The following is an 11525-nucleotide window of genomic DNA, read 5'->3' on the forward strand; positions in this document are numbered from 1 at the left end:
GTGATTAGATCTTTAGGATATTTGTAATTATTTGATGAAATTTTCCTGTGGGATTGCTTAAACTTAAGGTACTAAAGTCCATTGTACATAGACACTGATGGGAAGTCACAGGTTTTTGTTATTGTTTATCGTTGTTGCAGATTCCCAGACTGTTTTATGCAAACATGGTTTTATTTCAAAACACTTTTCTCCATATCTGAAGAGCCTGGAATGGTTTCAGGAAAAGCAAATATTTTCTAGTTACAAGCCAGTTCATTCATCTCAAAGCAGTCCTCACCTGTAAACAAAGAGTAAAATAGTTTAAGCTTTGTAAGTGACAACACTAGGTCATATTTTTCAAACTATTTGAATAAATTTGTGTGTAAAAGCCAATGGATATGAATTAAAATGTACATTTAGAAGCATTTAATTTAATACATTTAAAAATGAAAACAAACCATATTTCAGGTGAAACGTTCATTAAAGGATAATAAGAATTGAAGGGAAGATATCTTTCTGTGGAAATGAAATGACCGAGTAAGTATTTCCAATGCATGTGTAAAAGACTGTTTTTCATCTTATTATTGGAAAAAAAAAATAGTTTTTAAAGCAAAATTTCTATTTCTGAATATTCACTGCTTTTGTGAATATTTATTGTAGTATAAATATAGCCCACTAAGCCAAAGACTTTGAGAGGGTCCAGAGGAAGGCTGTAAAGATGATCAGAAGACTGGAGCACCTCTCTGATGAAGAACGACTAAGAGAGCTGGGGATGTTCAGCCTGAAAAAGAAAATACTCCAGGGAGACCTTCTTGCAGCCTTTCAATACTTAAAGGGGGGCGGTTTATTAAAAATGATAGCGAGAAACTTCTTACAGTTATAGGATAAGAGGGAATGGATTTAAATTAGAATAAAATTATTAAATTAAAATTTAAACTAGATGTTAGGAAGAAATTCTTCCCTCAGAGGGTGGTGAGGCACTGGAATAAGTTGCCCAGAGAAGTTGTGGATGATCCTTGAAAGTGTTCAAGGTCAGGTTGAATGGGGCCTTGACCAACCTGATCTGGTTAGTGGGTGGCATCCCTGCCTATGGCAGGGGGTTCCAAGCTAGATGATCCTTGAGATCATTTCCAAACCAAGCCATTCTATGATTATGCAAACAACTGTGGGTCAATGTAACAAACACTCCAAACAAGAGTGACCTTCAAAAGCATTGACTGTCTTTCCCAGTGGTATCCATTTCAGCTGAGAGATCAGCACCTTGTTGGATTGAACCCAAAACCTGAAAAAAATCTTGAAGTTCGTTTGCTGAGCACTGCAGTACTTCACTAGCTTATATAAACCAGTGCATTTTCCTGGGATTTTCCAGGAAAAGTATATGTAACTTTTTAATAATAATTGCTAAATTATCTTTCCTCATTCACTTTCTGTTAGTTACAGAGAAAAGCTCTGTTTCAATATCTGTTCCCCATGCAACAATCTCAGTCTGTTGATTCAAGAGAAGTATCTCTCACACTCTGATTTGGTCTTCTTTGGTCTAACCCAACAGATCAAGAGGCATATACTAGTTACCAAGTCTAGTCCAACAGCTGTAGGGAGACTGACACCCAAGGAGACTGAAGCTGTATAATCACATCTTAGGGATGCCTTTTAACCTAGTCTGGCTGTTAAAATCCACCATTGTTTTTCACTTTATTAACAGGGAATATAAGGGAGTTTTATATAACACAAAATCCTTTGCAGTTTTTAGATTAGCTAGAACATTCAAGAGACAAAGCTCCTAGCCCTTGGGAGCACTTCAGAGCAGTGACAATTTAAAAACATTTATGAAGACAAATTGTTCCCTGTTAAGACTTTGTTTAAAATGCAGGCATGACCTATTCTGAATTGTTTGCAATTCATTTGAATTTTTGTCAAATTGAAGAGATATCTATTTATTATTATCAATGCCACATAACAATGGAGAACACTCTAAGTTATTAATGACCTTTGCGCACTAGTAAGGATTGGTAGACATAAGAAAAAGGGTAAGATTCTTCATAGATTATTTAGGTTTTTAATTGTAAAATAGGAAAGACAGATGTTCAACAAAGAAAGATTTAAATGCTACCTTACTTCTTAGATGTAAGTTCCTGGAAATTGCTCAATCCGCACCAGTACAGTGTGACTTATGCGTATGGAAAGGATACTGTGAATGTAAGTTAAAATTAAATGAAAATAAAAGATCACAAGCCATCATTCTTGTGAATCTACCCACAATAAAGAAATAAATGCATAAATAAATAATACTCATTTCTCTCGAAACCTACTTTTATAATTTTACATTGTACAAATCACAGAATAACTCCTTTTCACTGCCTAGAATTAGGGACAGTTTGCAGGAAAGGATGACCACCTATTAAGAACAGGGAGTGCAGAGAAAGCCTTGAACTATTTGACAATTGAAGAGTACCCACTGAATGACAGGGTCTTACCACAGACATATTGAGCACTTGCTCAGACTGTCTAAGCAAGGGTCCTCAGATGCAAAATACTAGTTACACTATTACTGTGGGCAGCATGGTGATCCTGACGACGACTCCATCAAGTGAAAACAGATCAATATTGAGGTTTCATGGAGAAGATAGTTGAAGGAAAATGGGAACATGCTGCAGGTGGAGTTTTACTGTGTATTCACACAACAGCATGCTGCAGGCAGAGTTTTACTGTGTATTCACACAACATATATGTATGCTTTCACAGTCTGGAAGAAAATTTTTGAGATGTGAAGTTAAAGTTATTGCATGTATTCTATGCATGAATTTAATGTATTTGGATATATATATATTTGGTGTATATATATACATATATATATATAGATATAGATAGATATATATATATCCAAATAATATATCCAAATTATATTATTATATAATAATATATAGTAATATCCATATATATATAAAATGCAGGTAGGAATTTCTTAAATCCTCATGTCACAATGTGTGTCTATATGCTTCCCTTGATCACCATGCAGTGAATGCTGAACTCGGTTCTACATCAGTGAGTGGTATCTACCCATTAGAAAGTCTGCACACACTTGAAAAGCAGATCACTTGAAAATGTGGTTTAAAATCTTTTTGGAAAATTAGTACCCAAACATTTTCCCTTTTCCACCAATAGTGGGTTGTTTCTTCAATGTCTCCAAGTCTCACACTTTCAGTACATGAAATTTACTGTCAGTAGAGTTGTGTGAATACCAGTTAGAGAAAACACAAACGTATAAATGCCAGTGGAAATTAATCACTGCAAATAAAAATATTAACTGGCTCTGTCAACAGTGTGCAAAGTTATGTATTCTTCCCATATATTCATATTACTTAGATCATATTTATACATATTCATTATTCAGAAGGATAGATAAACAAAAACATTTTATAGAAATGTAATCTTAAAATTGAAGTATTATACTTTGTGCAGTTTTCAACAGGTAATCATAAAAATCCTAGAAGATGATTTTACATAATTAAATATTTTTGTTTTCATGGTTTAAATAATGGCATTGCAAGTGATTGGGTCCGTTTACAGCTGATATGTAGTGAAACAGTCATTAGCCTAGAACAGAAACTTGTCTGGCAGTAGTAGTTGAGTTTTAGGCAGGTGACTCACTAATCATAGTACCTGTGTTTTAGTGTGAATTATTGCTGTGTGATAAAGCAATTTTAAAACTGAACCTTTCCAAATGTAACTTTTTGGTATTCTGGGAAAATAAAAAAAATAAATAGATAGATAGATAAATAAATAAATAATAAATAAATAAAAGTGCGCTTATTCTACAAAATCTACTTCTCAAATTATCTCACGTTTTTATGTAAGCCATGCATTCTCTCTTCATCTACAAAATCCCTACTGCCGGTATGGTGTTTACTGCACATTTCTATTTGTGTCTAATGTCTCCCTCTGCTCTCCTATAAAACTGCATATGTTTGAGTGAACTGCTGGCAGAAAGCAAGTATTTTTGTGAACTGGACCGTAACTGAAATGAACATTTATTCCAGAACAATGATATGAAAAAGCTAATTCTGTAATAAAGAGGAAAAGCTTTATTATATCTTCTTGATGGTTGAGTTAATAAAAGTGGAAAAGATCTTTAAGTTTAAAAAATGCTATTAGAGGGTAAATCTTAAAAAAAAAAAAAAATCCATTATATTTTAATTTATTAAGTCTGTTTTCTAATATTCATCCTTCACCTTAATACAGTCCATTTGACATTTATTACCACAAAAGGGTGAGCCATAAAACTTATTAAAAAGTAAATTAAAGTAATAAAAATAAAATTCAACTTTCTGTTTGATAAAGGAAGTTTTGTTTTTAATAATCAGTCTCAGGAAATTAAAATACTCTTAGGAAAACAAATACTCTGTTAAACATTCTAAACATTACCATTTCCTTGTTGATCAAGTTAGAAACCAATTTGAAGTGTAAAATGTAGTTCTGAGATTTTATGCCTTATATAAAATGTAATCAGGTTTCATTATTTTTCTGAGTCATAACATTTTAATGTTTTCTAATTGTATGTAATTACCAGCATTTACACTATAAGATGCCACAGAAGAGGTAAATATGTAGTTACAGGACCAAAGAATCTTTAGGTGATTGCATCTTTTTCAGGTGGCAACACAGAAAATTTCTTTCAGAAGAAAATGTGCTGTTAGAGAGAAAGCACGCTGGATAAACATTACTGTAATTGGGATATTATGTTTGGGATATTATGCAAAATATAATAATACAGTTATTCTCCCCTTCCTGCATGTTGTTTCACATGTTTTCAGGGGCATAAGATAGAGTGGGTTTTTTTTGCCTTTTTTTTTCCTTTTCAATAACAATTAAACATAGTTTTACATAAGATTTTATATTTCACATTCCTGAATACCTTTTTTTTAAAAAAATTTTCTCCCATTGAGATGTTTGCAAAAACTTGATTAACATCCAGAAAAAATACATACATCTGGGTAAAACAAAACTACTTAAAAATGCATATGTATACTTTAACATATAATGTATACAAATATACTTTTATATATAATGTATTTAATATAATGTATATATATAATATATAAATATAAAGTATATACATATACTTTAATATATAACATATAACATTTATATAGAAGATATATTAATTCTGGAATAAGAGATCTGGGATGTATAAAGAAAAAGACATGCAATCATAAAATAGTTTTTGCGCTCTTTAGTAAAATGTACTTATTTATTTCATATTTATTCTCTTTCTGTAGTTTCTTACCAAAAAAAAAAAAAAAAAAAAGACATGAATCTCCTGTGAATGTTTATTTTCTAATCAAAGTAATTCTGACAATATTCTTTCCCCTTGGTACAGACAAGCATTTTTTCTCCTTATGCAATGAAAAGAAAATGTTGTTAAGGAGAATAGCAGCTCTTCCTTCTTTCATTTTCCTTGTGTCCTCATATCTGTCCAACCTACATTTTTTTAGCTTATACCAGCCACAAGCCCTCTTTGTAGCCTGAAGACAACGAGCGGTTGGGGTAGGGCCCTGCTGCTTTGTGTAGTCTGGGACAACACCTATTTTTTCCCTCTAACCTTAAATCACAATATATAGGAAAGAATCACTTTGGTGAGAAAGTGATTCTTTGTTTCTAAAAACTAGATGAACTAATCTGACTAATCTAAAGTCTCAATAAACATTTTATATGCGATTTCTTAAGATAGTCTAAGTCTGACACTCCTTGGTACTTAAGTACTAGATATAAGTATATATATCTTTAAAATAACAATATATGATAGAAACTATTTATGTAGCTAGAGAGTTCTTTGAAAAATAAACCCCTGCTCTGAGACACAGCTGCAAAGGAAAATTTGAAAATTTTCCATAAAGCCATAACTAGTATTTAGAGATAAAAAAAAAAAAAATCTTTACCTTCTTAAAGAGTAGTACTATACTATCACTGTTGACTAAAGCGAGTAGTTGGCATGAAAAATGCAAGCATTTATTTACTCCAACATAAACTTCTAAGTAACAGCAATGCATTTTAATATGTATTTTATTAGTAGATAGCTGCATGTACGGTCACGGACAAGTCTGCCTATGTTAGAGTACATCACAGTATTTTCCTTAGACAAACAGGAGTAACATAGAAAAGTTCAATTTTAATTCAGCTCTTACGATACCTGCATTTTTAGAATTTGTTTTCCGCAATATGAGCTAACAGTCTTTAACATCATGAAATAACTCCAACAGACCAGAAATATATGGTGTCATAATGCACAATAAATCTTGACTGCAAATTCACTCCTGCCATCAGAGATGAGAACAGTGAAAGAAGTCCTGTTAAGCACGCTACAACTTCAGCAATAATAAGTTTTAAAAGGATAGAATCACTTTAGTCAATACATTTTCTGCTTAGATTACACACTTACTATGGATAATAAACTCTTAATAACACTGTTATCTGATTCGAGCTTTTGTCATGATCTACTGAGATCACTGTAAAAGTTCTTGCAACTCTTTCTAGATGTTATTGGCTTTATGAAATCTAATTCTTCAGCAATACCCTTTGAAAATTTCTACTGTGCTCTTGCATAAGTTTTCATAGGCATATACTTCCAGTGAAAAGAATGACTAAGTGCAATTCTGAAAATGGGATGTTCTGAGAAGTGAAAAAACATTCATAGATCAAGCATATATGAATATATCTTACTACATTTTGTATTGGTCTGTTTCTTAAACTAGGAGTTATGACCGTAAAATTTTATTTATTACAATTCAATTACATTAAAATATAGCTGTTGAACTACTGAAAATCCTGAATTACCAGATTGCATCACACAGGGAGAGTTAATGAGGCATTTCTAATTCTCACAGATGTTGGAAGAAACATTTTTTTAATTTATAAGTAATATTTGGTTCCAAGAACAATATTCTCCACCACAAAATTAAATGAGTAATAGACCCATCTGGCACTTTTTACACTAGGATTCTGTGATGGACCAAGTATAAGAGAAAGAAATAATGTGTCAAATTAAGATGCCCTTGTCCAAGGAAAGGCCATTTAGGGTTTTTTTTTTTATTTGTTTGTTTGTTTTAAGTGAAGTGAATGGAACTTCACAATCCCTTTTTGGGTATTCAAATAAAATATTATAAGACTACCAAGCACAAGAGAGAAATGTACCTATAAAGCAGGTCCAGAGGAGGATCATGAAAACGACCACAGGGCTGGAACACGTCTCCTACACAGAAAGGCTGAGAGAGATGGGGATGCTTAGCCTGGAGAAGAGAAGGCTCCGGGAGACCTTGCATAGCCTGGAGAAGAGAAGGCTCTGGGACACCTTCAGCAATCCTTCAGTAAATAAAGGGAGCCTACAGGAAAGATAGGAAGAGACTTTTTGCCAGGACAAGGGGTAGTAGCTTTAAACTAAAAGAGGGTAGATTTAGATTAGATATAAGGATGAAATTTTTTACCCTGAGTAAGGGTGAGGCTTGTCCAGAGAAGTTGTGGATCCCTGAAAGTATTCAAGGTCAGGCTGAATGGAGCTTTGAGCAACCCTAATATAGTGGAAAGTGTCTCTTGGCAAGGGGGTTGGAATTAAATGGTCTTTAAGGTCCCTTCCAACTCAAGCCATTCTACAATTCTGTGATTCTATGATCAACCTCCAATAAAACCCAGTGCTATACTTCCTTTCATATTTGAAGCAAGACATGCTATTCAGGTATCCTGGGTCTCTAATGGCTTAATTTCCAGAGATCAAAATATTTATGGTTCAGAGGGAATGTTATTAATGGACAAAGATAACATTCATTTTTCACTGCTTGCCTCAGGGAAAAAAAATGAGTCAAGGCTACTTCTCTTGCACAGTTCAAAGAGTGACTTCACCAAGGGTCCATTTGATCATCAGTACAGTCCCCAGAACACACGTGTGGAAGAAAAAATATGTATATTATGGTCTCACATTTATTTTTTCTTAATTTTTATGAAGCTGCCTTACTCCTAACCAAGCCAGTTTCAAATTACTTCATTTATCAACAGTCATACAATACACCTGGATAAACACCGCATAGAACAGGAAACAGTTGCACTGCGGAAGTGAAATTCCTGAGTAGTTTGTGCTTCGTAATTTGGGTATAAAAGAAGATATTAACTCTAATGAGCTACAGCATTTTCCTTCCTTATTAGGGAATGACCAGTACTATAAAACACCATATTTTTAAAAGAAAGCACTATAAAATTTAGTTCTATAGCCACAACTGTAGTTTTTGGCTCTCTCTAAAAGAAACATCAAATGGCCTAAGAAGTGAAGCACTTGCAAAGGCTGTGGGAAGGCTCATATCAGTACTATTAACAGCTTTCCAGAGACTGCTATTTCTTGGTGTCTTTGGAAAGACACCATGGGAAATTCATGACAATCTTAAGACTGTAAGAAATATCTATCTCGGGTACCCCTGTATATACAGAAACTGGGAAGGAGAAAGCACATAATTCTTTTTTGTCTGCATCTCTTTAATCCAATGAATCCCCTGAAGGCCTTCAAAATCAGGAAACGTAGCATCAAGGACTAGACAAAACAGATGTCCCCAGTCACCCATAATATCTGCAGTATCTGCCCTCCAGCTGGGCCCAATAGGTCTATAGATAGTTATCCACACTGTGGATAACTGTTGAGAAGGAAAATGTGACATTAGACACCCCCCAGCAACCACAGCAAAGTCCTAAAAAGTACATGAATAGGTGGATTTGCAGCAAGTTGATAAAAGATGGAGATGAATATTTTTTAATGAGATGGGTTGTAAATAAGAAGGCATTTATTGATTTCTGGAGTAAGGAAAAAAAAAATGAAGAAAACAGTTCTGTAGCAAAAACTGTTTTTTTTTGTTTTGCTGCCTGCAGAACATTTTTTCTTATTTTTATTACAGTTATTAAGTCTAACTTGCCATTGATTTTTAAGCAGAAAGCTTACTCTTACTGTACTTCAACATGTCTCTCAATTCTCCAGAGAGTTTTTCTGGGAGAATCCAGCAGCCATAAATACCTTTGACTTTTTAATGCATTAAAATATCAATAATTTAAAAGACTAGAAGAATTTTAGAAAAACTTTCTACTGTTTTTCATGTTAGAGTAAAATACCCCTTTCTGCTTTAAAATATTTGTGCATATTTTAAACCAGATAACTTTACTAAGCCCTTTATTTAACTTTTTTTTTTTTGTTCTTAGTAATCCTTTTTTTCTTCATCTTTCAGTAGTCGAAACTGGTTTCATCAACTGGGGAAGACATTTGCCTCATGGGAAATTCCCCACAGTGATTCTGAGCTCTGCACATGATTCTGGAGTTTTATATAAAAGAGTTTAATTTCCTTTCAGTTTATTTCATGTTTTACTTTGGTCAGCAATTGTACTGCCTCAGGGACAGCTCCAAAATTGCCATTAAATAATGAGCAGATACGAAGCTGAGTTAAGTTACAGCACACCCCGCTACAAATTTCAACAAGGCCTGTAACTGGATAGCCACAAAATAACTTAATGAATTTGAGTCTCAGTCTGTATCCAGATGTTCAAAGAAGATGACCTCTGAATTGAACGTGATACTTATTAGTACTTGAAGCATTATATATGTATATATAATTAATAATAACAATAACAATAACAACAATAACAATAATAATAAATTTGCCCTACAAGTAGCTACATGTTGCTTTTTTTTTAATTTCTTTAATGTTTAATAGCAGAAAAGACCTTATGAACAACTACACTGGCTCCATTCAGATGTTTCTATGTATATCTTTATACTACCATATAACTAGGAATATTAATTAGTACAGTACTAAAATTTTCATGAATCTAATTCTGGAAAAAAAATAAAAAATCAGAGCAAAAAAAAAACCCTGGTTTACTTAAACAGCAGTAACACTGTACTTGTGTGATGCAAGTGATGAGATTTCTCAAAAGAGCTAACTGTTTCAAGACATTTACATTATATAGAACAAATCGTATCTTATATATATCCCTAACATTACTGTTCAAAAGAAAGTTTAAAATCACTTAGAAACAATCCTCAACAGAGCTTACTAGAGATATTTAATAAACTTTGAGAGTTGCAAAAAAATTACTACATAAGTGAGAAAATAAATTTTGAAAATAGAAATAGCCAGTAAATTACTATCTGAAAATTCTCATATCTATGTTTCTTTACCAAATAAATGAATAAATGACCAAGCTTTTAAGTCCTAATAGTGTTGCTTATAGTTAATCATAGAAATAAATTATAATTAGCCAGTGATTAAGATATTACACTTGCTTTTAGAGTTTTATTTTCCTTTTCAACTTATATTATCACTCCCTTAGCATTTAGCAGCCCCCTTCACAAAATCCTCAAAAGTAAACTTATCCATCCTTGCAAGGAAGGGAAGCTGGGTAACTTTATTTCCCTGGAACAAATATTCAGAAAATTTATAACAAGCAGTATGGTATATTTCAACTTTATTTCCTGCTTGTTCCATTTTATTAAAATCAGCAGGATTTAATGAGTTTGCTTTTATGTGAAGGAAAAAAATACACCATGCAGAACATCATATGAATATTTTTTTTTCCTATGAATTTGACAAAAAGTATCATTTTATACTTTCTCTGGCAAATTACACTTCAAAGTGACTCAGAAAATACATGCAATTATCATTTCATTCATTTGCTGTGTATAAGACATTATTTTTCTCTTTTCTGTGGATGTGTTTACTCATGGACGTACTCTCCTCACTGTTCTTTCTTTGCCTATATTTCTAACATGATGCCTGTGCAGGGGAGTAAAGGGTGGAAACTCTGTATTTCTTAGCTCCATAGTTAAACAAGTTATTTACACAATTATCAAAATGTATAGCTACACAGTGATCAAAAGTTTTACAAACATCGGGGTGTTGTACTTTTTCCATCATTCACCCTTTAATTAGAAAAAAGTACTTTTTACCTTACTTATAAACTGAAGAGGAAAACTTGCCTTTGACAGAAGTCAGTAGACTTTTTGCCACCAAATTCAGTCAATTCAAACCAGATTGCTGCTAGGTACTATTTTTTTCCCTGACAAATTCTCCCCCTCAGTCTGTTTTTAAATTTAATACACGACCAGTTCCAAAAAAAAAAAAAAAAAAAAAAGTTTTCTTATTGAGAGATCCCACATAACAAATTTATACTGCTAGCCCTGGACAGGAAAAGCTCAATGTACTTCTAAGCCATCAACATCTTCATTTTGTTTTTTTTTTTATAGACGAGAGAGATGATTCATTTCTGCCTGATTAATGTATATTTATGAGGCCAGTCTATTGCAGAAGTCTTTTCCTATTTTTTTATTCCCAGCAGTCCATAAATCAATATGAAAAGAAAATCAAACTTAAAATCTAAACCAAAAATTGCAGTTAAATTGAGAGTCAGTCCAGCTAGTCTTTTCAAACCAGCCATTTAGACTAAGACACTTACCTAATCTTCCTTTGTAGTAAATATATTTAGAAGGCAATATCACCCACTATAACATAACTGACAAAGACAGA

The 11525-nt window shown here is 32.9% G+C and overlaps 1 long non-coding RNA gene across 1 annotated transcript; it reads right to left on the reverse strand.

Moving 5' to 3' along the window:
* Positions 1-488: 488 nt before the first annotated feature.
* LOC310889004 lies at positions 489-7885 on the reverse strand. Its single transcript, XR_014576312.1, has 3 exons — positions 7458-7885; positions 7168-7377; positions 489-2167 (listed from the first exon to the last, which is right to left on the reverse strand). It is a non-coding gene; the product is annotated as an uncharacterized lncRNA (long non-coding RNA).
* Positions 7886-11525: the final 3640 nt, after the last annotated feature.

This window comes from Anser anser, assembly GCF_964211835.1.
Source record: "Anser anser genome assembly, chromosome: Z".
Classification (NCBI taxonomy): Eukaryota; Metazoa; Chordata; class Aves; order Anseriformes; family Anatidae; genus Anser; species Anser anser.